At 36.9% G+C, this 26,952-nt stretch overlaps 1 protein-coding gene and 1 non-coding gene across 2 annotated transcripts in view; both read right to left on the bottom strand.

Annotated features, from left to right (window-relative positions):
- Nucleotides 1-26,952, bottom strand: part of RFX3 (regulatory factor X3) — a 308,381-nt gene that overhangs the window by 262,808 nt on the left and 18,621 nt on the right. The gene's annotated exons all lie outside the window — the stretch shown is intronic.
- LOC133049026 (U5 spliceosomal RNA) lies at nucleotides 7,941-8,056 on the bottom strand. Its single transcript, XR_009691185.1, has one exon. It is a non-coding gene; the product is annotated as a U5 spliceosomal RNA (small nuclear RNA).

Raw genomic sequence — 26,952 nt, 5'->3', positions numbered from 1 at the left:
GATATGATATCAATGTCTATATCAGATGCCCTCAATCATGAAAAATGAATGATAAGGAATAAATATCAGGCTCATTCATTAGAAGACAATTCAAATGGTTTAAGAAATATGATAAAGCTGCAAAATTTCCTAGGAAAACTATTTGAAAGAGTCGGCACTGAGTCTCTTTAAACATACTATCAGTGATGAAGATTATAACTCTTAAATCATAACTCCTACACATGAATGCATAGTTTTTGTTAGAAGTCATACTACAAAGATCTTAGACATAGAACTATTTACTTTATCTTTCTTGCAACCTCATATTGATAAAGAATTTTGAAAAACACATAGGGAAATTTTCAGTGCATCCTGTTGTGGACTTTTACAAAACCACAGGTCTGAAATGGAGGAAATAGCTCCAGCTTATTTCTCAGTCTTAGTTAAGTCTCTTAAGCAGCAGACTGTGTGGTTATCTTCCCACAGAAGCTGAAGACTAAAGAAATGTCAAAAGAGCAATGTTTTACCACCTTGAATGGGCTGCATCTTAGCTGCATTCCAACTATGTGGGAAGGTAAAAATGTAATTCGGGAACAAACACAGTCTCAAAGCCCAATAATGATGAACAGCGTACATGTACTCAGACTCAAAGCCCATCCCTCTTATGCCCCTCCCACCACCCCCTCCACCACCACCTCTGCACTTTTCACCTTTCTGAATGCCAATGGAAAGCCTCTCTTTAAAGTACTGCTGTAGTGGAAGCAGAAGTTCACACAAACTGCTGCACCTTCTTACATAACCAACACATTACTGAGTAGGGGAATTATGACATCAGCAATAGGTTAGCTTATTATTCTACCACATAATTAATATCTACTGATTTTCACACTACCATGCCATTGGCTGGATTTCATAAGGATAGCTGCTATATTTTACTATCTTTAATTTGAATTAATTCTGATACAGGCTTGAAGCTTGGTAATCTATGAAACAACTATGGAAATGAATGTAGCATATGCACTTAGCTGAGTGCCGTTTCAGGGTTAACCACACACAGGCACATGCAAGGCGACACAAGGATACTAAAGAAACAGGAAAAGACTAACCTGTCAGGCTCACAATGCTTTCACTAGACCACCCTCTAAATGCCTAGAAAGTTCACGGTATAGGAGCCTCGACGCCCTTTCTCTCTACTTCCCCCACAGACTGTGTGCGCTAGCTGTTAGTATTTCACAGTGTAGCATGCCTCTAATTCTACTTAAAGGGGCAAGGGGAGGAGGATAGGAAGGAGGCACGCTCTTGTGGTTTCTATAGCTCCAGAGAGCTAAGCTATCTGAAGCATTTAAAAATATTAATTGTAACCATATAATGTGAAGAAAAGTTCTAATATTGTTTTGTCTTAAATATATAAAGTAGTAATGAAAATAAAGTTCCTTACCATATTAGCTACTGTTAACCATTAAGAAATGAAAAACCTATCTCAAAATCTCATATTTAAAAAGTTATTGAAAAAATTCAGACATGAGATCCCATATTTGACATATTAAAGTACTCTATGTTTTGTGTACATTTACTTCATAATTTATAGAGAACATGGATCAATTACCTCATATTCTTTCCATGAGCCAAACTCAATGTATTCTCTACCATAAAATGCCAGAATGACCAAGTGGCCTAAAATATTAAAAGCAAGAAGAATTAGGTTAACATTAAAAATGAATTCTTTGATATCTAGAAACTATATGATTACTTTAAATTATTGAATCTAGATAAATACTAATTACCATATGAATGAATTATTTTATTGTATTTCTTTGTATATTTTTAAAGCTTCCAATGTAGCCAAAAAAATATTGTTTTGATTTTGCACAAAAAAGAGAGATTTTTCAAAGAATTCAAATGCAAGTAAACATTATGAACATAATAATTAGGAAAAAATATAAGTGAGGGAAAATAATGAAGAGAAGAATACTTTGAAAAAAAATCTACACTTTTAAATTGTGAAGATGACAGACCAACCAATTCTGACAGCAGCCTGATACAGAGAAGCAAAAGTGAGAATGGATTAACAGCTAATATATATTTACTCATTCCTTAAAAATAAGAAGATTTATTTCTTCAAAATAAAAAGAAACAGAAATAATATACAAACAGGTCACAAACTGGAGAACTAAGTATATATGATTATTCAGTTTTATGGAAATTTTAAAAAGAAATACTTGGTTTAGAGAAGAATGGGCAAGATTACTTTAAGACTAATGATTTTTATTGGCTAATAAATTTAGGGTAACACTGATATACAAAAATGTAATTAAGTATTATTTATATATGTTCACATATTTTTTGCCCTAAATTTGGCCCATGATATCAGATATAAATTAGGTATAGAGTATTCTATCATTTAATCAACTGTAAACAGCATCATAGCTGCCTGGCATGCTTTAGTTCTGCTTGTTTTCTTTTTTTCTTTAAAGGTAAAGGTGACATTAAGTGACAGCTGCCATAAATTTTTATGTCGGTCCATTAAACTCTGAAAAATAACAAAGCAAACAGGCACAGCTGAGTATATATGAACAGGGAACAGTCTAAATACACATTTTCGGGGTTACTTAAACAAGACAAGACAAGGATCACTAAAATAATCACAGGTGTTTGCTGTGTATTTAGGTGATTACAAGTCAGTTACAGCAAAAATGCAATAATCAACACTAATTAACACATCAGAGTTCTCAAAAATAACTTGGAAATTTTTAACCCTATTATCAGATTTTCCTGTTACTTTATTATCATCATGAAATATATTTTCTGACATGAGGTATTACTGTACATATTTATTATAAACTAAATGATTAAATGGGCTTCCCAGGTAACACAAGTGGTAAAGAACCACCTGTCAATGCTGGAGACATAGAGAGACACAGTTTCTATCCCTAAGTAGGGAAGATCTCCTGAAGGATGGCATGGCAACCCATTCCAGTATTTTTGCCTAGAGAATCCCATGGGGAGAGGAGACGGGCAGGCTACACTCTACAGGGTTGCAAAGAGTCAGATACGACTGAAGCAACTTAGCAAGCACACACACAAGTGACTAAATACTTCATAATAACTTTAAGCAAAATGACTATGAGTTATACGTCCTACAATTAGATTTTTCTAAGATAATTCTACCAGTTCCTTTAGCTCTAACTCTTTCCTTCAACCACACTCACCTGTACCTAACTTGAATGCTGCTGCTGCTAAGTCACTTCAGTCGTGTCTGATTCCATGTGATCCCATAGACGGCAGCCCACCAGGCTCCCCCATCCCTGGGATTCTCCAGGCAAGAACACTGGAGTGGGTTGCCATTTCCTTCTCCAATGTGTGAAAGTGAAACGTGAAAGTGAAGTTGCTCAGTCGTGTCCGACTCTTAGCGACCCCATGGACCACAGCCTACCAGGCTCCACTATCCATGGGATTTTCCAGGCAAGAGTACTGGAGTGGGGTGCCATTGCCTTCTCTGCCTAACTTGAATATCAAGTAAGAAAAGTCAAGATAATCTACAGTTATCTGTGTCTTCTACTCCTCTCCAGACAAGTTACAAGTAACATTTCCTCTTTGAAGACATATTCCACCACCTCATTCTGATACTAACACAATTGTTCAGGATCTCTTCATGTCTTGAATTATTACAAGTTTCTCAGCCTCCATATCAGTTCACTGGTAATACAAATCTTTGCCGCTTATGATTTTAACTTTAAAATCCAATTCACTTCTTAGAGCCTGTTCTCATATAATATTATTCAATTACTCATTTAAGAAAGAACTGCAACTGTTAGGTGCCACACATACAAATATTTAATATACATGATCCACACACACAAGCAGATCACTCACCATGACAATCACAGCAAGATGCTCCCTCCTTCAAAACTCCACACTGGCCCCATAAGAACTTATTTTCTTTCTATACTCTACAAAGACTTTCTTCTCATCTCTGGCCCAGATAATCCCAGTATCTTCATCTTGCCCTTTAACACTGAGTCACTACTATGTGCTTAGCAATATGCTAGAAGTTGACTAGGTACTCAATGCCAAACAAAACACAGTATTTTTTTTGTATTCAGGTCCGACCCCATTTGCTCCCACATACTATGCTAACTTTCTCAGTGCCTTTATAATTGCCCTTTATGTTATATTAGATGCTCAGTCATGTCAGACTCTTTGTGACCCATGGACTGTAGACTGCCAGGTTTGCCTGTCCAGGGAATTCTCTAGGCAAGAATAGTGGAGTGGGTAGCCATTCCCTCTCCAGGGGATCTTCCCAACCCAGCGACTGAATCTGGGTCTCCTGCATTGCAGGCAGATTCTTTAACATCAGATTCTCCTGGTATTCACTTTTTCACTCTCATTTTCTCATACTCCACAACTAACAGTAAACAAACTCTGACTTGCCACTCATGTCAGATGGTCCCTTCCAGTATCATCCTGAGACCAGTGGGCCTTACACTTTAGAGAACCCATTCTTGACCTCTGTCCAGGTACTTCATGAAGTAAAAAATCTGCAAAGTCCAAGGAATGCTTTCTGACTTCTCTGGACTATAAGACAGCAGATTCTCAAGATTCTGAATTGCCAGGTCGAGAGCCCTGGAGTATCATCCCCAGGACAGACTGAGACATAGGCATACCCACCTCTAGCCCAAGGGGTAGTCAAAAGACAGTCTGCAAGGGATGGGGCAAGGTCGCTTTGGGAGTGGGCATGTGGACATGTTGTAGCAAAGAACCTAGAAGACAGGGAAAAGGAGGGAGAGTACAGGATAAAAGTAAGGTGACAGAGGCGAATTCTCCCTTGGCCACTGTGTTCCGGAACAGAACACTTAAAAAATCCTAAAACTCTAAAACCCCATTATAAAGCTGTATCAGTCAAATTAGAACCCTAATTTGAGAGTTTATTTATTTAACAGTTAACTGATTTGCAGCATTTAAATATTCAGGCACATGATGAGTGAACTTCCATGTGTATTCTAGCATCCATTAGTGTTAAGGATGGGCCTAGTTTCTACACCCTGTTTCCACTGATGGTTCACCAGTTTTAAATCTTCATTATAATCCATCAAGTGTTACAAATGTACTGACAGCTGCTGCTGCTGCTGCTAAGTCACTTCAGTCGTGTCCGACTCTGTGCAACCCCATAGACGGCAGCCCACCAGGCTCCCCAGTCCCTGGGATTCTCCAGGCAAGAACACTGGAGTGGGTTGCCATTTCCTTCTCCAGTGCATGAAAGTGAGAGTGAAAGTGAAGTCACTCAGGCGTGTCCGACTCTTAGCGACCCGCCTACCAGGCTCCTCCATCCATGGGATTTTCCAGGCAAGAGTACTGGAGTGGGGTGCCTTCTCCGGTAGTGGCAGCAGTAGCAGCAAAAGTAGCACTGATAATACCACTCACCGAGTCCTAGCATAGTACCAAGCATTTAATCTTTACTAAACTCTTTCATACCCTTTGTGTTACTTACAACCCAACTATCTTATTATCTTCGTCTTATCCATGAGTTGAAAGTAAGTGTGTCAAAAGAAGGATTCTAGTCAAGGTCTTTCTAAATTAACAGCTCAGGTTCTTCACACTATACTTCCTTTCAGATGATTAAGAGATTTGCCTGGCTTCAAACTGCTCCCTGCTAACCTGCACAGATCTGCCAGATTAATCTCCCTTAAAGATCTCGTTTACCTTAACATCTGATCCAGTTTTTAGAATATACACTGTTGGTTACGCTCTACTCAGCTAAGTTTCAAGTCCTTAGCCTGATTCTTCTTTCAACTCCATCTGCTTCATCATTTCCTAAAATACTCTTCAATTTCTTCACACCAGAATCATACCTTGCCTTTGGTTCCCATATAAGTCCTTCCCCATATACCTAGACAACACACCTCCCTAAAAACATTTAAGATCCATATCATCATACTTCGCCTCCTTCCTAAAGACTTCTCTGACTACTCAAGGCCAGAATCTTTTCTCGTCCCCAATGTTGTATATCCCTGTAATACTAAGAGTCTCTGATCACTCAACAAGTAATTAGCTATGAACTTAGCAGGGTGTCAACTTCAAAGGATATGATGTATCTTCATGTCACTTTATGAAGTTAATTTTTTTGGAAGGCACTATAGGGGAAACTGGTAAAGTGGCTCTAAAGACAAAACCCCCGGCTGATAATCTGCCTTGATCATATATTAGCACAGACTTTGGAGCTGAATTTGTAAAGTAATTCATTTATGATTAGCAGACTTTTTGGTCCCAGAGCCTGTCTCGATCTTAAATTTTTCGAGAATACCAAAGAATTTTTGTTTATGTGTATTATACCTAGTTGTGCAGTGGTATATAATTTATCAGCCAACTTTCCTCCCTTCACCCTCAAAAATGCCAAATTTGTGGTTTCAACTCATTTCATAATGTAAATATTCCCAATATAGCTAGTTTCAAGTTAGCAATGTGACAACTGAGTAAAGATTTAAGAAGATATGAATAACATTGGCTCTCTCCAGCTATTAAGAGGTGCTTCAGTTCACTACTGGTTATGTCTGTTCATTTATCATATTAGAAAATAAAATGGAAGGACAAAGTTCAAGACAGTGGCATAGGAAGATCCTACACTCCTCCCATTTATAAACCAAACCTACAGCTACATATGGAATAATTCCCTCTGGGAAAAAAAATAAAAACTAAAAATTCTGCCAGCAAACAGTAAAAGGGCAAACAGTAAAAAAGGCCAGACCACAACAGGGAGCAGAGGCAGCCTCACCAAGAACCTCATCCCAGCATGGCAACCTGCAACTGGGAGGGATTTCACAAATCCAGAGCTTTTCCCTCAGTAGGAAGAGGTGCATGCCCCATATCAGGCACCCCAAACCTAGGACATGAAACAAAGAGACAAGCCTCCAAAACATCTGGCTATGAAAACAATGGGGCTCACATCCAAGAGACCCAAAGGACTGTAGGGAGCTGGGATACTTTAAAGGGCTTGAGCTCAGACTCACTCTCTCTGGACACCAGCACAAAAACAGCAGTTTGAAAACTCCTAGACTGGATGTAAATAAGATGCACTCATAGTCTTAAAGCATCTACCAGAAGGACAGACACCTGATTGGACTCTATGGGGACAGAAAGAGAAAGTTGCTCAGTCGTGTCCAACTCTTTGCAACCCCATGCACTACAGCCTGCCAGGTTCCTCTATTGATGGAATTCTCCAGGTAAGAATACTGACGTGGGTAGCCATTCCTTTCTCCAGAGGATCTTCCAGACCCAGGGACTGAACCTGGGTCTCCTGCATTGCAGGCAGATTCCTTACTGTCTGAGCCACTGGGAGCTGGTCATTTTTCTGCTCCCTTCTGCCATGAAGGTGCTAGCAGGTCAGGTACGCCCTGACCCTGTACCCTCTCAAGGCCCTGCCAAAAGTGGTGGGCTCACCCAAGTCCTGAGCTCTCCTGCTGTCTCAATGAAGTTGGCAGGCATGGGCAATACACACAGGGAATACTCCTTGCTCACCTATCTGGCTATGGTGGCCGGGGGGCTGGCATTCTTGGGTCCCACAGGACTATTAACAATTGGAAAGATAGTTGTGGCAGGCATCATCCTCAAGGCACCACAGAGTCAGCAGAATGAAACATATCCTAGATCTGTCAGTGAAAAAGGAGAATTTATTTAGCTTGAGGGGCTATAACTTTAGCTTAAGGGGCAGACTAAGGCTTGCCAAACATATCTAGAGACTACAAAGCTGCCCAGTGAAAACAGGCTGGGAAACACCATCTTTGTGCTATCCCTTGACCTTGCAACAGTTCTCTTCTATCTCCCAGAAAACAGGTTATACACATGACTAAAACCTTGATTTTTGCAAGTGATGCTCAAGACACCTCCAGATTACCAGCAGTGTTTATGATTGCAATCCCACAGGACTGTATATATTTGCATTCTTTTTTTTTTTTCTTTTTTTTCTAAGCCCTGCAAAAGCAAGGCCTCAAAAAATTGGTTTAAGACTCAGAATTGTTCCTCTCCACGGAAATCTTTAGTAAAAGGCGAAAGATTTATACGATTTGAAGAGAAACCAGAGTATATATATTTGCATTCTTAAAAAGCTGTCTGAAGGTCTAGCTTCTCGTCAGCTTGAAGATAGCTGCTGACTGAGCTACTTACCTTTGGAACACTGATAGGTTATGGGCACAGCCTCAACAACTGGGAACTATCAGGAATAACTCAGGCTGCTTGGACAACCACAAGGGTTCAACAGACAACCAAGACCTACGGTGAGGCTGAAAGATACTGTTCATCTCCAAACACAATGCCATTCCTTCAAGATTGGGAAGGCGGTTGTTTCGCCTAATACCTAGAAACAAACAGAGTCAAGCAAAATGAAGACAGAGAAGAACAAGTCCGAAAAGGAAGAAAAACAAAAAACTTAACAACAACAACAAAAAGCTCAGTGAAACAGAGATAGTAATTTGTTTGAAAAAGCATAAAAGTTAAATGTAAATAAGCTAACTGCTCCAATCAAAAGATATGGTGTGGCTGAATGGATACATAAACAAAACACATCTGTATACTACCTACAAGAGACTCACTTCAGATACAAAAAAACACACACAAAGAAAGTCAAGGGATGGAAAAAGATATAGAATGCCAACAGAAACCAAAAGAAAGCTAGGGCATCTAAACTTCTATCAGAAAAAAAAAGAAAATAGGCTGTAAAACATCTACTACAATAAAAGAAGGGCATTACATAATGATACAGGATCCCTGATGGCTCAGACAGTAAAGAACTTGCCTGCAATGTAGGAGACAAACATATGATCCCTGGATCAGAAAGATTCCCTGGAGAGGGAATGGTAACCCGCTCCAGTATTCCTGCCTGGGAAATCCCATTGACAGAGGAGTCCGGTGGGCTACAGTCCATGGGATCACAAAGAGTTGGACAAGACTGAGAGACTAACACACACACAGACACATATAATGATAAAGGGGTCAATCTAAAGAGAAGACAATAGTATTTGTAAATATATATGCACCCAACATAAGAGCACCACAGATATTAACACACCTAAAGGGAGAAAGTGATAGAAATACAATAATATTGCAGAACTTTAATAACCCACTTACATAAATGAATAGCTCATCTACATGTTACGAGAAAACTGAAAAACTCATAAATGTGTGAAGATTAAACAATATGCAATTAAACAACCAATGGGTTGTTTAATCAACAACCCATTGAAATCAAAAGAAAAATAAAAAAATACCGATACACAATGTACCAAAATATATGGATGCAGCAAAAGCAGTTCTAAGAGGAATGTATAGTCATACAAGTCTACCTCAAGAAAAAAGAAAATCCTCAACCTATCTAACTTTACACCTAAAAGAACTAGGCTTCACTGGTGGCTCACATGGTAAAGAATCTGCCTGCAATGCAGGAGACCCAGGTTCCATCCCTGCATTGGGAAGTTCCCCTGGAGAAGGGAATGGCAACCCACTCCAGTATTCTTGCCTAGAGAATTCCATGGACATAGGAGCCTGGCGGGCTACAGTCCATGGCGCAAAGCATTGGACATAACTAAGTAACTAACACTTTTCACTTTTCAAAGGAACTAGAAAAGAAGAACAAAGCCCAAAGTAAGTTGAAAGAAGGTAATAAAAATGACCAGAGCAGCAAAAGAGACTAAAATGGCAACAGAAGAGGTCAATGAACCTAAAAACCCATTCTTTGACAAAATAACCAAAACTGACAAACTGTTAGCTGAATTCACCACTCTCACCACTTTTATTTAATGTAGTATTAGAAGTCCTAGTGAGAGCAATTAAGCAAGAAAAAACGTAAACAAAAGGCATCCAAACTGAAAAGGAACAAGTAAAACTGTCACTATTTGAGGACAGAGTGTATATATAAGTCAGACAGAGAAAGAGACATACTGTACGATCTTATATATGGAATCTAAAAAACAACATAAATGAACAAGCCAAATTCATAAAAAAAAAAAAAAAAAAACAACAGCACAGACAGCCGCTAAAGTAGGGGGGGGGATTGGAGGTGGGCAAATGGGTGACCTGCTAAAGAGGCACTAACTTGCAAATAAAAAATGTTAAGGGAATGTAATATACAAATGGTGACTATAGTCTATAATAATACTGTAGTGTATATTTGAAAGTTGCCGAGGGAGTAAATCTTAAAAGAAATGTTGTAATTTTGTATGGGATGGTTGGTAACCAGACTTCCTGTCATCATCATTTTAAAGTGTATAAAAATAACAAATTATTATGTTGGACACCTAAAAATACATGAATAAAAAAAGAGTAATAGTAAAACCATTGCATCTTATAATAGTCACAATTTTATGAAATAAATGTAATTTTCTGAGGGAAAAAAACAATTTTATGAGAAGAGTAGCACTGTTTTTTGTATTGTTCAGTCCCTAAGTCATGTCCAACTCTGCAACCGCATACTGCAGCACATCAGGCTTCCCTGTCCTTCATTATCTCCCATTCATGTCCATTGAGTTGGTGATGCCATTCAACCAGCTCATCAGCTGTCACCCCTTTCTCCTCTTGCTCTCAATCTTTCCTATTATCAGGGTCTTTTCCAATGAGTTGGCTCTTTGTATCAGGTGGCCAAAGCACTGCAGCTTCAGCTTCAGCATCAGTGCTTCCAATGAATATTCAGGACTGATTTCCTTTAGGCTTGACTGGTTGGATCTTCTTGCTGACCAAGGTACTCTCAAGAGTCTTCTCCAGCACCACAGTTTGAAAGCATCAATTCTTCAGCACTCAGCCTTCTTTATGGTCCAACTCTCACATCTATACATGACTACTGGAAAAACCACAGCTTTGACTATATGTACGTTTGTCAGCAAAGTGATGTCTCTGCTTTTTAACACGCTTTCTAGTTTTGTCATAGCTTTTCTTCCAAGGATCAAGCATCTTAATTTTGTGGCTGCAATCACTGTCCACAGTGATTCTGGAGCCCAAGAAAATAAAATCTGTCACTGTTTCCACTTTTCTCCCATCTATTTCCCATGAAGTGCTGGGACCAGATGCCATGATCTTTGTTTTTTGAATGTTGAGTTTAAAGCCAGCCTTTTCACTCTCCTCTTTTACCTTCGTCAAGAGGCTCTTTAGAGACATATAAATGTTGCATACTAACACATATGTACAGAATCTAGAAAGATCGTATAGATGAAATTACTCGCAGGGCAGCAATGGACACACAGACATAGAAAACAGACTTATAGAAAAACACTTATGATTGGGGGGACGGGAGGAAAGAGAGGGTGAGATGTATGGAGAGAGTAACATGGAAACTTACATTACCATATGTAAAACAGATAGCCAATGGGAATTTGCTCTATGGCTCAGGGAACTCAAACTCAAACTCTGTACCAACCTAGAGGGGTGGGGTGGGGAGGGAGACGGGAGGGAGGGTCAACAGGGAGGGGGCATATGTATCCCTATGGCTGACTCATGTTGATGTTTGGCAGAAACCAACATAATTCTGTAAAGCGATTATCCGTCAATTTAAAAATAAATAAATTTTAAAAATAAAAAATTAAGAGTTTACAAAAAAAAAAAAAAGGCTCTTTTAGTTCCTCTTTGCTTTCTGCCATTAAAGCGGTATCATCTGCCTATCTGAGGTTGTTGATATTTCTCCTGGCAATCTTGATTCCGGCTTGCGAGTCATGCAGCCTGCCATTTCGCATGCTGTACTCTGCATTAAAGTTAAATAAGCAGGGTGACAGTATTCAGCTTTGACATACTCCTTTCCCAATTTTGAACTAGTCCATTGTTCTATGCCCAGTTCTGTTACTTCTTGCCCTGCATACGACCTTCTCAGGAGACAGGTTGGTAGGCATCATTTTACAGTTTCATAAACTTCTTTAATATATTAATAGAAAACAACTGGCTTCTCAGGTCTACTTTTACACACAACTTGCTGTTTTGATTGAAATATATAAAATAGACGCAGCCTCACATAGATATTTAGTTGAAAAGGAAAGACCTCCTGGGGCTGGTCACCAGCCCCCCACCCCTGCCCCAGGGTCCTCCATTCATACTTTGAGCAGCATTCACATGCAGTATACTTTTTATATAGAAGACTCTGGTGTGAAAAGACCTCACCAATAGTGAGAGTTTGGACTAGTTTAGTAGTTAAAAGTTTTTCTCACTTAGCAATTATTTAAATATGAAGAATTCTAAGTTTAGTCTGCACTGAGAAGAAAGTTTATGCTATTTCCTGTGTATATTTACATATATATATACATACACAAGGAAGTTCCCTGGTAGCTCAGACAGTAAAGCGTCTGCCTACAATGTGGGAGACCTGGGTTCAATCCCTGGGTCAGGAAGATCCTCTGGAGAAGGAAATGGCAACCCACTCCAGTACTCTTGCCTGGAAAATCCTATGGACGGAGGAGCCTGGTGGGCTACAGTCCGTGGGGTCGCAAAGAGTCGGACACGACTGAGTGACTTCACGTACATACACATATATATGCAAATATACTTCCCAATTCAACAACTCAAAGTACAAAGAATATCAAGGAAGATATTAACTATAAAGTAAAAACTTCATTTTCAGGAGAAAAAAATTTACACAGAATATTTATGAAGCTCACAAATCAATCTTCACTGAGTTGGCCATAATCTTCAGTTAAGCATAAAAGGTACAATTATCCTCTACGTTTTCACAAGTGATCAATGGCACCGTTATGTACAAAATGACAAATCAGAGTTACATATTCATTGATGTAAAAAAATAGCTTGAGAACAGAATTATATTTTGGTTAACTTAAATTTTATATTTCCCAATTTAATGTTTTAAGGAATATTTACTTCTTCAAAATGATACTGTTAAACGTTTAACAGTATGGGCACATAAATCATTGCTGTTATTTAGTTGCTAAGTCCCGTTTGACTCTTTGGCAAATCCATGGACTGTAGCCCGCCAGGTTCCTCCATCTATGGGATTTCCCAGGCAAGAATACTGGAATGGGCAGCCATTTCCTTCTCCAGATCTTCCCGACCCAAGGGCAGAAGCCAGGTATCCTGTACTTGTAGGTGTATTCTCTACCACTGAGACGCCTGGGAAGCTCATTCATATGTCATACTCAATCTAAAATTTATAGAACTACAGGCAATAGCCAGTAGTTTTATCTGAAAAACTGTATATTCTTAACAGTAAGTGCTATTTTCCCTTGGCTCTAAGTATCACTGTAGCCTGGTATTTCTTTCCCTTTTACAATATCAAGGCAAAGTTAAGTATGTTCCTTACCTCCTCCTCTACTTAAGCTTTGGCTAGAATTACCCGCTTCAAAGAAATAGGAGAGTTACTGCCTAAACCAATTTAATCCTACTAGCTACTTCAAACTGCTACATTTCAAACCACTTCTATTCTTTTGCAAATATTATCTATTCATTAAATTAAATGCCTTTATGATCCCTTCAGCAACAACAGTATATATTAAAATTTAAACTATATTTTGTAAATCAAGTGTAAGTATATTGAACATTTTTTCAAGGGTAGGCCAAAAAGTACCACAGGTAATCAGATTTTTATGGGACTCTACTGTTGCTTTATTTCTTAGCAGAAGTTACTGATACTCATTTTCAGTTTTCCTTTATCATTAGTATTAGGTGCTAACACAAGGCTGGGCAGTTTACTTACTTCTGCTCCTACTTTTTACATGGGAGAAAAAATGGAGAGAAGTCAAACGTTTAAATAATATAAGGATCACCATACATACTTACTAAAATAAACTTGCTTTATTCTTTAAATTCCACCCTATGTTAGAGTAATTAGTATTTTATCTGACCAGTGTATATTTTTCTTATCAATTACTGTTCTATAATCTTTAAAGATCCTATCCCAATATTTGAATCTGTGAACAAGAGGGATTACTATAAACTGTTTATTCTAACAAATTCCTAATACTGAAAATGACTTAAAATATACATACATAATATTCCTCTTGGAAAACCATTATTTTCTGATTATATGTTTCACGTTACTACCTGTTTTCAGCTGCCACCCTCTCTAGCAAAACCCTCTTCACATCCTACCACAAGGAGTCAGCTAGAAAGATAATGACCATACTTATGGTCATGTAATGTCATAGTCATAGTAATGACCATACTCAGACCATACCAGTCTGAGTGCCAATACAGACTCTCACGCTAACTTTTCTATAGACACATCTTGCTTTATCATTCACCTTATGTTCACGTTATAATGCAACTGTATATGCAAAATCTTCATGTTTACATTAAAAATCTGGGCTTAAAATAGCTGAAGAATTTAAAAATAATTAGTCATCAAATGATAAGCCAGGAATTGAACTCAGGTCTATTTTACTTTTCAAAAGGCTAGGACTCACATCTTCCTCTAACAATTTTGCAAGCTGACAAAGCTCATGTAACATGCATCAGATATTTTTATTTTCTTCAGCTAAAGACATAAGTAGCCATGGATATTTGTGTAAGTGAAATTCACGTGAGTGTCTCACATAGCATACTTTGGGTCTCTGTGGAAACTTTACAGATCCATGCAAGTACTCCAACAGACTTCTATTAATATTGGGACAATCCCAACAAAAATCTATATTCAAGATTAGTTGAAGGAGGTAATCACTCCAGAAGTCTGCTTCATACTAACCATGTTTGTGTCTTCAAGAGTGAGCTGTGATTTCACACTCATAGGTTGAACTACAGTTCATACCCATGCCTCATGATGTGGAAGAGGACAAAGTCGTTAACTATTAGAATGTGTGGCAGGTCAGCCTACCGAACAGCTCAACTACAATTCAGAATAAGGCATGACTTCTATACAGTGGTATGCAGTCACTATGTAAAATAAAGACAGTAACACTTCAGAAATATCACTGACTGTAAAAAGAGCCACATAATAAATTTATTCCCTAGAAAAGCAGACAACTCAATGTTGTACAAGTGATGCCTATATTCAAGTATTAAACTTACTGTGGCTCTAGTGGATTACTAATATTTCAGATATTGATACTCTAGTGGTAAAACTTCCAAACAACCTAGTTCTGCTTGGTAAAGGTAGTATTTACATTGAATTTGAATTAGGATACTAATTCACCAGGGAGCAGAAAAAGTTTCTTTGGTGATGCCATGCTGATCCCTGGGTCTATGACACCTCTTAATATCATTCTCTACTGGGAAGCTAGTATAATATTAGATGGGTGTATTAAAATACCTCAATGGGAAAATGCCACTGTGGGTAAGCTATTATTATAGAAATGCACACGCACAAAAAAAACATGGCACTTAATCACTGATAAAAATTTCTATCTAAAGAAAGTTGTTAAAAGATAGTTTATACTATTTACCATTTACTCAGTCTATGCCATGAGTTTAAGAGGTTGATTTTACCTTTAGCTAAAGCTGTGTATTTTCTAATCTGTTTAGGGCAGCTGTCATGTAATCAGAATAAGCAGTGCCATTTTAAAAAGGAAGTCTTTTAATGAAATATAATAGGTCACAAATACCTAATTTCTGCTCTTTACTGTAATTGCCAGTATGTACTAAAACTGTCACTTTAACAATCTCTTCCAAATGCTGACACAAAAGATGAACAAATCAGGGTATTAGTATGTATGTATATTTACAGCTTATTGCTGTCAAAGGCTATAGGGTTCCACTCCAACTTCAGCAGCTATATGAGGATCGACTTTTTTTGATGGAGGCAACCTGTTTCAGGTTGTGAATGTATCTGAATTAATCTCTTTTTCATGGCTAGATAAGCAAATATAGACTAAAAAACACCCAGGAGAAATGTTAACAAAGTTGTAGCACAGTATTACACCTTTAAGAATATCACAGACACTTTTACTCTCACTGTGGAATATGGTACATTTTACTACTTTATTCTTTTTTCTTCAATAGATTCTCTGCTCCATTGGTTGGTTCATAATTACAAAAAACACTGTTTATATGTAGTTCAAATAGTGTGGTTTCTTTGATAATTTTAAAGTTTATCATAAGCATCAGCTTTATATGCTCATCATTTAAATTGCATACATAATATTACAAAGAGTTGCTGAAAAATTAAAACAGAGGATCCCCAAAAGAGAGCACAAATATTGCAATTTTTATTTTTTAACAAGCATTCAATATAACTGTCTTGCTACAGTTTGGTTTTATAAGTCTTTTTAAAAAACACCTCCCTAGAAACTCCTTTACATGATATTCCTTTTACTTTTTTATTTTGAGCATACATTTTTTAAATCAGTAGCTCTTTAAATTTGGTATTATTATTGCTATTTTAATACCAGAAGTACTATGTACAAATAGTAGTAGTTTTATAAGAAGTTTACCCATTTTTTAAAGGCTAAGTTTCCCCAAAATCAAACTAGCCTACTGTGAAAAGAAAACCATGACAACTGTTTGTACCTCTTGCTTTATTATTACATCCGGCCTGGTCACTCTTAGAAATTCAATCTATTACGGTTGCTAGGAGTCTGTTGCTGTGCAACCTAGAAGGGTATGCTGTGCTTTCAGGCTAAGGAGTGCTAATAAACCTGTAGGCTTCCCTCTATGGGTCTGACCAGTGTGTTTAAAGAGCTTAATACTTTTCAAGAGTGATTGGACCACAATTCAAGACACATCCTATTAAAAATAAGTCACACTGAGAGATTTCTAACAAAGGAACAAAATGCTAAACATACACAAATATTCAAAATGAATCCTTAGAATCCCTAACTAATTTGGTAAAACAAATAAAGAACAGATTATGATCTACATTTCAATTATACCACCTAGCATTTCCAAGTTTTTATTTCCACATAGTCTCCTAAAAGGTTATAATGGATACAGATGAACTGAGAAAGTTTCAAGGAAAAAAAAAAGGCAGCATTAAGCATCTTCAACTTTGATTTTAAAAAATGGCATTAGGTAGAATCCAATAGCAGAAAAGTAAATTAAACCTAGGAACCCAGAAGTCATGAAGTCATGAAATAAAAGCAGTCGCCCACCACACACACACACACAAAATCACTGAAAAACTAAAGAAATTCTAAGTTTCATTTTATTATAAAACCAGATTTTTGTTTTTCTTGTCACCCCTTTTGGTAATAATTTTATATTAATTCCAAAATCTATTCTATCCTATCAGATACATATTCTATAACTTTAAAGATTAACACTCAACAAGTTATTGACATAAATTAATTACAACTAGTACTACTTCAATACAAATGCAAACAAAAGAGAAAAAACAGTAGTCTATCAATAAAATACTGCTAAACAAATTATGTGAAACAGAAGTTGAAACGTGGGCGGGAACTTCCACCTTCTTTAAAAGAAGAAACTGTATTGAGGTTTATTTAGTTATGTATGATAGGCATTTTTTCATAAAGTATTTAAAGACAAAAGTAGATGCTGGCCTACTATAAAATACCAAAGACCATCAGGGAAATAAAAACAATACATGATTTTACAATAATCATCTAATCCAAACTTCCCAGGTATATTTTGGCTATGCTAATGTTGCCTGTAATTCCTGAAAGTTAAAAATAAAACTAAAAAAATAAAAACAACATTCATTTTTTACATTCACAGCAACAATTAGCCCTTCTATCTGCTCCAAACTGGGAGCATTGTTTAAAATAATCTGTCAACTGCATCACCTTATTCTTTTTTAAAGAGCCAACAGCACCTGTCCTTCCACTGCTGTTTTTTATTTCTTCTTCTCATTATGTACCATAGGAAGCAGAATAAAGGAAATTAGCTATTTCTCTAAAAGTACCAAGAAACAATAAACAGAGGAATGCAGAACAATTATTCCAAAAACAAAGAATTCAATAACAAGAGAGCCAAAGCAGGCTAAGAGGTGCAAAGGCGGCATTTGAGCAACAAACCAAGGTTGAGGCAGGATGGGTTGGCTGAGAAGATTCAGGGCTGAAAAAGCCTGTAAGGAAAGCCAAGCAGAGTAGAACCAAGCAAAAGGGGAAAATGGGACAGAAAGGATATGAGAGACAAGAATGCAGAAAGAGAGCTGAAAGAAAATTTGCAGAAACATGAGGATTCATTTTATAGCTGAGGAAAAGAAGGGAAAAAACACAAAGATGAAAAATTTTACATTCAATAATTGTATTTCCTTTGACTCACTCTTACTTCTTCTTAAGTCAAGGAACAACACAGAAAAGAAAAGGTCCTTAAAAGATGCAGTGATCATCAGTAACAACTATAATGCCAAAAAAAAAAAAAAAAGCGATTTTTTAACTTGAAGATTCAACGTAATTTTACAGTTCAGAACTTTGAAAACTTTCCAATTCTCATTTAGGATTAGAAAAACTTAATTCTAAAACTAAGAACCTATTAATAATATATGAAAACCTTTCTCAAGTAATGAAAATTGATTTTTTCCAACAAGAACAAAACATTAGAATATACACACTACACACACAGACACACAGCAGTCAATAAAGTCATTAAAGTCAGATTCTACTTAGGAGTATACCAGTCACCGGGCCTGTGGCAGGCAAATGCATTTATTTTAAAGCAATTATTTAATAGTTGGTTAATCACTAGTATATATGACATAACTCTAGAAGAATCTGCTCTGAAAGAATCCAAGTTCTAAACTGTCTTCATTAATATTTAGGACCCTGTCAGGTACTACTGGGCTTCCCTAAGTGGCTCAGACAGTAAAGAATCTGCCTGCAATGCAGGAGACCCGGGTTCGATCCCTGGGGTCAGGAAGATTCCCTGGAGAAGGGAATGGCTACCCACTCCAGTATTCTTGCCTGGAGAATTCCATGGAGAGAGGAGCCTGGAAGGCTACAGACCACAGGGTCGAAAAGAGTTTGACACAACTGAGAGACTTAACACTTTAATTTTTCACTTTTCACAGGCAGTGTTAACTAAAAGGCAATGGATAAAATAAAGAATAATAAATTGTTAAATGAGAATGGATATCTTACAGTAGAAGTGTTGTTGAAAAAGAGCTTTCTGGTGTCCATTGAGGTCTTCTGTCTTTCAAGTTATGAAGCCACAAAAAATCATGAAGTGTGGCTTCATTACAAGAAACCAGCTACAGAAATGCAGCTACAGAGAATCACATATTTATCTATGGAATTTGGCCTGTCTGTTGCACATTCAAGTTTGATTGGATTTGCAACACCCTGTCACACTTCATTTCTACATACCAATCCCTCTCCCCCCAAAACCAAAGATCCTCAACAAAAGTTGCTGAATAAAACTGAATTCTGAATTTTTAAAAATTTCTTAAGCATCTGTCAAGAATTATAGGCTTTTTAATAAATCACATAACTAGGGTTGGTAGCCAATGACTTAGAGGTTAGAATTCTTTTTAGTTATCATCTTATTAATTATAAAGAGAAAAAAAATCATTATGCGAGCCCCAAATATATGGCCCTTCTTGCTTCTACCAGCTCCTATCTACTGACAGAATACTTCCCAAAATATGTTTTTTCAAAAGTTTTCTGTAATTTATTTAGCCAAGGTCAAAAGGATATTGATGGACAAAGGAAGAGTTTTTAATATTAAGATTTATTAAAGGATTGTGATACAACATCTGATTGGAAGAGTGCTTATCAGTTAAAAACTTGTTTTAAAACCTCAAAAAACTTCTACATTTTAATTACTACTAACCACTTTTATCATTTAAAAACTTGAAAAAATATTGAATTAATGGGAAAAAGGGAACTGGATCAATTGATTTTTGAAATGCATAACAGGATACTGAAAAAAGCATCTTTAAGTACATTCTATAAATCTGAGGGCCAATTTTAGTTGTACCACATTATAAATGCCAAAAACCTCAAAGGTACATTTTTCACAATTTTTTTTGTGAAAGCAAATACAGAGAAAATCTTTAGAAAAAATAAAAAGGAACCATCTTTGTAAAGAGAAAAATGTTACTTTCTCACAGAGCACTAACGAACTGACTTTGTGGAGTCTACACTTAATTTGGAAGATAATATTTAATTCCAACTCAAAATCTGAGACAAGAAATATGAAAGTCCACAATTCAAAATCTTAAATGATACTTGTTTGGAAACTAACCTTTATTCTTCTCATGATTTTTTTTCCATCCATCCCTCTATTTCCAGGGGGTGGGGAGATGACGCATCATGGCAAAGCAGAGTAAAGGGTAGTGTGAGCACTGAGCCTGACTCAGCTGTGCTGGATCTCTTTTCATAGGTAAAAAGTGAGGCCAACAATAATGGGGTCGGTGGGGAGTGAGGAGGAATGGCTGGAGTAAGATTAACCACACTTAATAATTAAAGCAGAGAGATGGATACATAGGAATTCATTTCATTATTTCATCATATTTTCTATTTTTGTGTATCTTAACATTTTTCATTAATGAAAAGCTAGGTAGGGGAGAATATGAGGGCAGACTTGCTTTCCAAAGTCTTTCATACAGCTTACATATTTTTTCATAAACATGGTGATGGTACAAACAAGCGGTGATACTAAATTTGACTTTATTTATTTATATTTTTAATGGCAAAAACAGCAAGTACTCAAGTTCAATAAACTTTGAACTACAGGCTGCTAAAATGTGGGAATATATGACTCACTTCAGACACAAATGCCTGGCCGTATCTTCTAGTATAACCACTTTACCAACCTTCAAGGAGGAAACCAGGATTAGAAATAAACATTACATACAAAGTCACATAAATTCAAACAGAGAAATGTAGTTTATGTGATTAAAACTCCACGACAATTTCCTTAACTTAGATACAACTTCCTTAACTTAAATACATTAAAAACTATACTTTTATATTATATATTTTGTACCATTTTTGAGTATTCCAATACAGTACAATACCCTCAAATACTGTCAAACTGTATGTACATTTCATAATGGATGACAGGCACAGTGTTGAATATCTGACACTGAATTTGAAATGGAAAATACAATTTTGACATTAGTACACTGAAAATTTTATTCTAAAAATATCAGTATGACAACCTATTTGTCAAAATAACAGAATTCAAGACAATTTCCCCCCATTAGTAACTTTTATTTGTCTAAATAATCTCATTTATCTCTTATAGCATATACAAAATTTTACAAATAAATTCAATTCATAAATCTATGAGAAGTCACAATTAGCATGACTGGATAATGACAGATATCTAACCTATATAAACAAAGACTTTTCATTTTCATATCTAACACACTGACCATAGAAACCATCATATGCAAAGAGTCTTGGTTCTGTTTAAATTAGCCATATAAGTAAACTGAGAGCATAATCAACAAATAAGCAGTTTGGCTAGAGTAATTTCTATTTATCTATTAACTGTGATTTTTAATTTTTAATACTTCATGCATCAATTCTTTCCATTTTTTAAAATATATATTTTAGTGACAGTTACAGGTGTTTCAGAAGAACCTCTAACCTGTAAGCAGGTAGGGTGAACTTAATGAAAATCTCCTCTCTCCTCCAAAAAAAAGTTTTTGAAAGAGATTTTTAATCTTCCCAATCTCTTATAGAAACCAGTTTTTAGTCAACAGTTTTAGTCAATACAACTTCAAAAGAATATATAAATGAAAAGGTTGTATATTCAGAGAAAAGCATATAAAATGGATAAAAGGCAGCAAAGAGAAAGGAAGAAAGAAAAGTACTATGTAAGAACAGATGTAAACAGATAGGGCTCTTTATTTACAGAAGAAAATACAGCTCTGTAGCTCCTCCTTTACAGAAGGAAGACTAGCATCAATCAAGGCATCAACACATAAAGCCACATTTGAAGAAATAAACAATACTTACCTCTGTAACACTTTGTCACCTTCTCTTTAAGTTTTTCCTAATTTCCCTATTTAAAATTTTCTTCACTCTCATCACCTACCCTCTCTATTCTCCTTTATTTTTTCCCTATAGCATTTATAACCATTTATTATAATATTCATTTATTTTTTCTCTCTCATTGCCAATTGTTCAACTGTAAACTCTTTGAGAGCATAGACCTGATCAATTTTGTTCACTGTTGTATCCTCCACAGCATTCCTCTGCTTGGCCCATATAGCAGGTGCCAAAGTTACTCAATAAATAATTGAAAAAAGTAAAAATGAACTTGTACACCTAAACTGATTCTAGAAATTGAAGGAAACCCCTTAAGTCTGAAGACAGGTCAAGATGACTTCATAACTGGTAGGAAATTTACCAAACAAAATCTCAAAAGATGATACAGAATGAACATATATTGGTTAAAAAAAGAACTGGATGGATTTATGGATGATAGTTTCATAAAATATAAACATTCTTCAGGGTAAAGTCTCCATAGTAGACATCAAAGCCAATTGTAACATCCCATAGTGCAACTGTAGTGGAACATCACAAGTGCAACCACAGATCTGACTACTGTAATAATCCACTCTGACACCAAGTGCATTGGTAAAACCTTGGAACTCAAGCCCTAATTTTGCACTTTGTGGACATCTCAGCATAACAGTGAAGATAGGCAGCAAAAGAAGAAACTAAAGCGTTTGAGAGTATTCAAAGTAGCCACCAAAAAAATTGTCCCCCAGGTTTCTCCTATGGTAAGCAGCATTAGAAATTTGCACAGTCTGCAACAATGAGAAAATGGGAAGAAGGTACTGGATTCTACAAGGCACTCTTCAAATTCTGAAACTAAGAAACTAGTCTTGTTAGACACAGGAAATTCCAAGCAAGTCTGAAATTTTATACACACAGACACATGCACAAACACATACATACACACACACACACACACACACACACACACACACACACGCAATGCATATACAGATACAGAGTTAGGTAACAAAATGTCACTTGAAAACATAAGAGGAAAAGACCTTGGTTAAGTCAGCTCAAATCTACTCCCTAATGATGCGAATTTGAAGAAATAACAAAAAACTTATGAAATCATTTCATTCCACTAAATCAATTTAAAAAAGAACAGGAACTTTAAAAAATCCATTTGGAATACTATAACTGCATTGCTCAAATGGTCACTATAAAATCAGGGCTAGACAAAATTAGTTCAGTTCCGTTGCTCAGTCGTGTCCAACTCTTTGTGACCCTGTGGACTGCAGCACACCAGGCCTCCCTGTTCATCACCAACTTCCAGAGTTTATTCAAACTCACATCCACTGAGTTGGTGATGCCATCCAACCATCTCAACCTCTGATGTCCCCTTCTCCTCCCACCTTCAATCTTTCCCAGCATCAGGGTCTCTTCAAATGAGTCAGTTCTTCACATCAGGTGGCCAAAATACTGGAGTTTCAACTTCAACATCAGTCCTTCCAATGAATATTCAGGACTGATTTCCTTCAGAATGGACTGGTTGGATCTCCTTGCAGTCCAAAGGACTCTCAAGAGTCTTCTCCAACACCACAGTGCAAGAGAATCAATTCTGTGGTGCTCAGCTTTCTTTAAAGTCCAACTCTCACATCCATACCTGACTACTGGAAAAACCATAGCCTTGACTAGATGGACCTTTGTTGGCAAAGTAACGTCTCTGCTTTTTAATATGCTGTCTAGGTTGGTCCTAACTTTTCCTCCAAGGAGCAAGTGTCTTTTAATTTCAAGGCTGCAGTCACCATCTGCTATGATTTTGGAGCCCCAAAAAATAAAGTCTGACACTGTTTTGGCATCTACTTGCCATGAAGTGACGGGACTAGATGCCATGATCTTAGTTTTCTGAATGTTGAACTTTAGGCCAACTTTTTCATTCTCCTCTTTCACTTTCATCAAGAGGCTCTTTAGTTCTTCTTCGCTTTCTGCCATAAGTGTGGTGTCATCTATGTACCTGAGATTATTGATAATTCTCCTGGCAATCTTGATTTCAGCTTGAGCTTCATCCAGCCCAGCATTTCTCATGATGTACTCTGCATATAAGTTAAATAAGCAAGGTGACAATATACAGCCTTGACATACTCCTTTCCCTATTTGGAACCAGTCTGTTATTCCACGTCCAGTTCTGACTGCTGCTTCCTGACCTGCATACAAGTTTCTCAAGAGGCAGATCAGGTGGTCTGGTATTCCCATCTCTTGAAGAATTTTCCACAGTTTGTTGGGATCCACACAGTCAAAGGTTTTTGCATAGTCAATAAAGCAGAAGTAGATGTTTTTTCTGGAACTCTCCTGCCTTTTTCTATGAGCCAATGGATGTTGGCAATTTGATCTCTGGTTCCACTGCCTTTTCTAAGTCCAGCCTGAACATTTGGAAGTTCACAGTTCACGTACTTTTGAAGCCTGGCTTGGAGAATTTTGAGCATTACTTTACTAGCATGTGAGATGAGTGCAATTGTGGGGTAGTTTGAGCATTCTTTGGCATTGCCTCTCTTTGGGATTGGAATGAAAACTGACCTTTTCCAGTCCTGTGGCCACTGCTCAGTTTTCCAAATTTGCTGGCATTTTGAGTGCAGCACCTTCACAGCATTATCTTTCAGGATTTGAAATAGGTCAACTGGAATTCTATCACCTCCACTAGCTTTGTTTACAGTGATGCTTTCTAAGGCCCACTTGACTTCACATTCCAGGATATCTGGCTCTAGGTAAGTTGATAACACCATCGTGATTATCTTGGTCATGAAGATCTTTTTCGTACAGTTCTTCTGTGTATTCTTGCCACCTCTTCTTAATATCTTCTGCTTCTGTTAGGTCCATACCATTTCTGTCCTTTATTGAGCCCATCTTTGCATGAAATGTTCCCCTGATATCTCTTTCTTGAAGACATCTCTAGTCTTTCCCATTCTATTGTTTTCCTCTATTTCTTTGCACTGATCACTGAGGAAAGCTTTCTTATCTTTCCTTGCTATTCTTTGGAACTCTGCATTCAAATGGGACTATCTTTCCTTTTCTCCTTTGCTTTTCACTTCTCTTTTCACAGCTATTAGTAAGGCCTCCTCAGACAGTTATTTTGCTTTTTTGCATTTCTTTTTCTTGGGGGTGGTCTCGATCCCTGCCTCCTGTACAATGTCACAAACCTCCATCCATAGTTCTTCAGGCACTCTGTCTATCAGATCTAATCCCTTGAATCTATTTCTCACTTCCATTGTATAATCATTAGGGATCTGATTTGGGTCATACCTGAATGGTCTAGAGGTTTTCCCTACTTTCTTCAATTTAAGTCTGAGTTTGGCAATAAGGAGTTCATGATCTGAGCCATAGTCAGCTCCCAGTCTTGTTTTTGCTGACTGTATAGAGCTTCTCCATCTTTGGTTGCAAAGAATATAATCAATCTGATTTCAGTATTGACCATCTGGTGATGTCCATGTGTAGAGTCTTCTCTGGTGTTATTGGAAGAGAGTATTTGTTATGACCAGTGCATTTTCTTGGCAAACTCTATCAGCCTTTGCCCTGCTTCATTCTGTACTCCGAGAACATATTTTCCTGTTACTCTAGGTGTTTCTTGACTTATATAATGGCTAAAAGTGATTTCTATAATTGATAAAGATAAGCAATCTGAGATTTAATAATTTTTCATTGATTGCTTCTATTAGGAAAAGATACTGGGTTTTGTGTTGAGTTCAAAAACCTATTCTGTAGTCATTTACCCTCTGGAATCTTAGGAACAATTTGGAAAGATCAAACATTTATGGACATAAATCTAAATCACAATTCCCTATCAATAGCTGCATTAATAAGAAATTCATTAAAAGTAAACTCATGAAGTTAGGGACCACTCTAAGTTTAGGAGAGATGAATCTGGAGAGACTAGAGAACACAGTTTACATAGAATAAATGATGAGAACCAAGTAACAGAAAAAAAGGATAAGTCAGAGTTCCGGTACAGACCGTACAGAGTAGTAACAGCAACTGCCATTCACTAAGCACTTAGATATCAGACACAGTGCCATTTGCCTAAGTCATCTAATGTAATTTTTTGAAACAACAGTTTAAAGTAATCTGCCTAAGGTTAAACTACTAATCAGCAGCAGGCAGAGCTAGAATTCAAACCTAGGGTTGTCCATTCTGAAGTTCATGCTCTTAATCAGCTACATAACATCATAAACCAGGCAGGCCAGAAAAAAGCAGTTTGCAGAGCAGAATGATGAAATCTAAGTTTGAAAATTTAAACTAAACTGTGAGCTTCCTAACAACACAACCTATGGCAGATTTGTGGCACTCAATAAACAGTTCTTAAAGAATTCTGACAAATAAGCAATGAAAGATGCCAACACCAACAAAAAAACTCTGGGCTATATAAGAACATCCAAAATACCTCCTTTTTAGAAGATTCTATTAGTTCATATTTAGAAACAGTTTTAATTTTCCCCTGAAATCAGGAACAAGACAAGGGTGCCCACTCTCACCACTACTATTCAACATAGTGTTGGAAGTGCTGGCCACAGCAATCAGAGCAGAAAAAGAAGTAAAAGGAATCCAGATAGGAAAAGAAGAAGTAAAACTCTCACTGTTTGCAGATGACATGATCCTCTACATAGAAAACCCTAAAGATTCTACCAGAAAATTACTAGAGCTAATCAATGAATATAGTAAAGTTGCAGGATATAAAATTAACACACAGAAATCCCTTGCATTCCTATATACTAACAATGAAAAAACAGACAGAGAAATTAAGGAAACAATACCATTCACCATTGCAACAAAAAGAATAAAATACTTAGGAGTATATCTACCTAAAGAAACAAAGGACCTATACATAGAAAACTATAAAACACTGATGAAAGAAATCAAAGAGGACACAAACAGATGGAGAAACATACCGTGTTCATGGATTGGAAGAATTAATATTGTCAAAATGGCTATTCTACCCAAAGCAGTCTATAGATTCAATGCAATCCCTATCAAGCTACCAACGGTATTTTTCACAGAACTAGACCAAAGAATTTCACAATTTGTATGGAAATACAAAAAACCTCGAATAGCCAAAGTAATCTTGAGAAAGAAGAATGGAACTGGAGGAATCAACCTGCCTGACTTCAGACTCTACTACAAAGCCACAGTCATCAAGACAGTATGGTACTGGCACAAA

This window comes from Dama dama, chromosome 29 (genome assembly GCF_033118175.1).
Source record: "Dama dama isolate Ldn47 chromosome 29, ASM3311817v1, whole genome shotgun sequence".
Lineage (NCBI taxonomy): Eukaryota > Metazoa > Chordata > Mammalia > Artiodactyla > Cervidae > Dama > Dama dama.
Note: the sequence above shows the minus strand (reverse complement) of the source record. Positions and strands in the feature narration are given on the sequence as shown.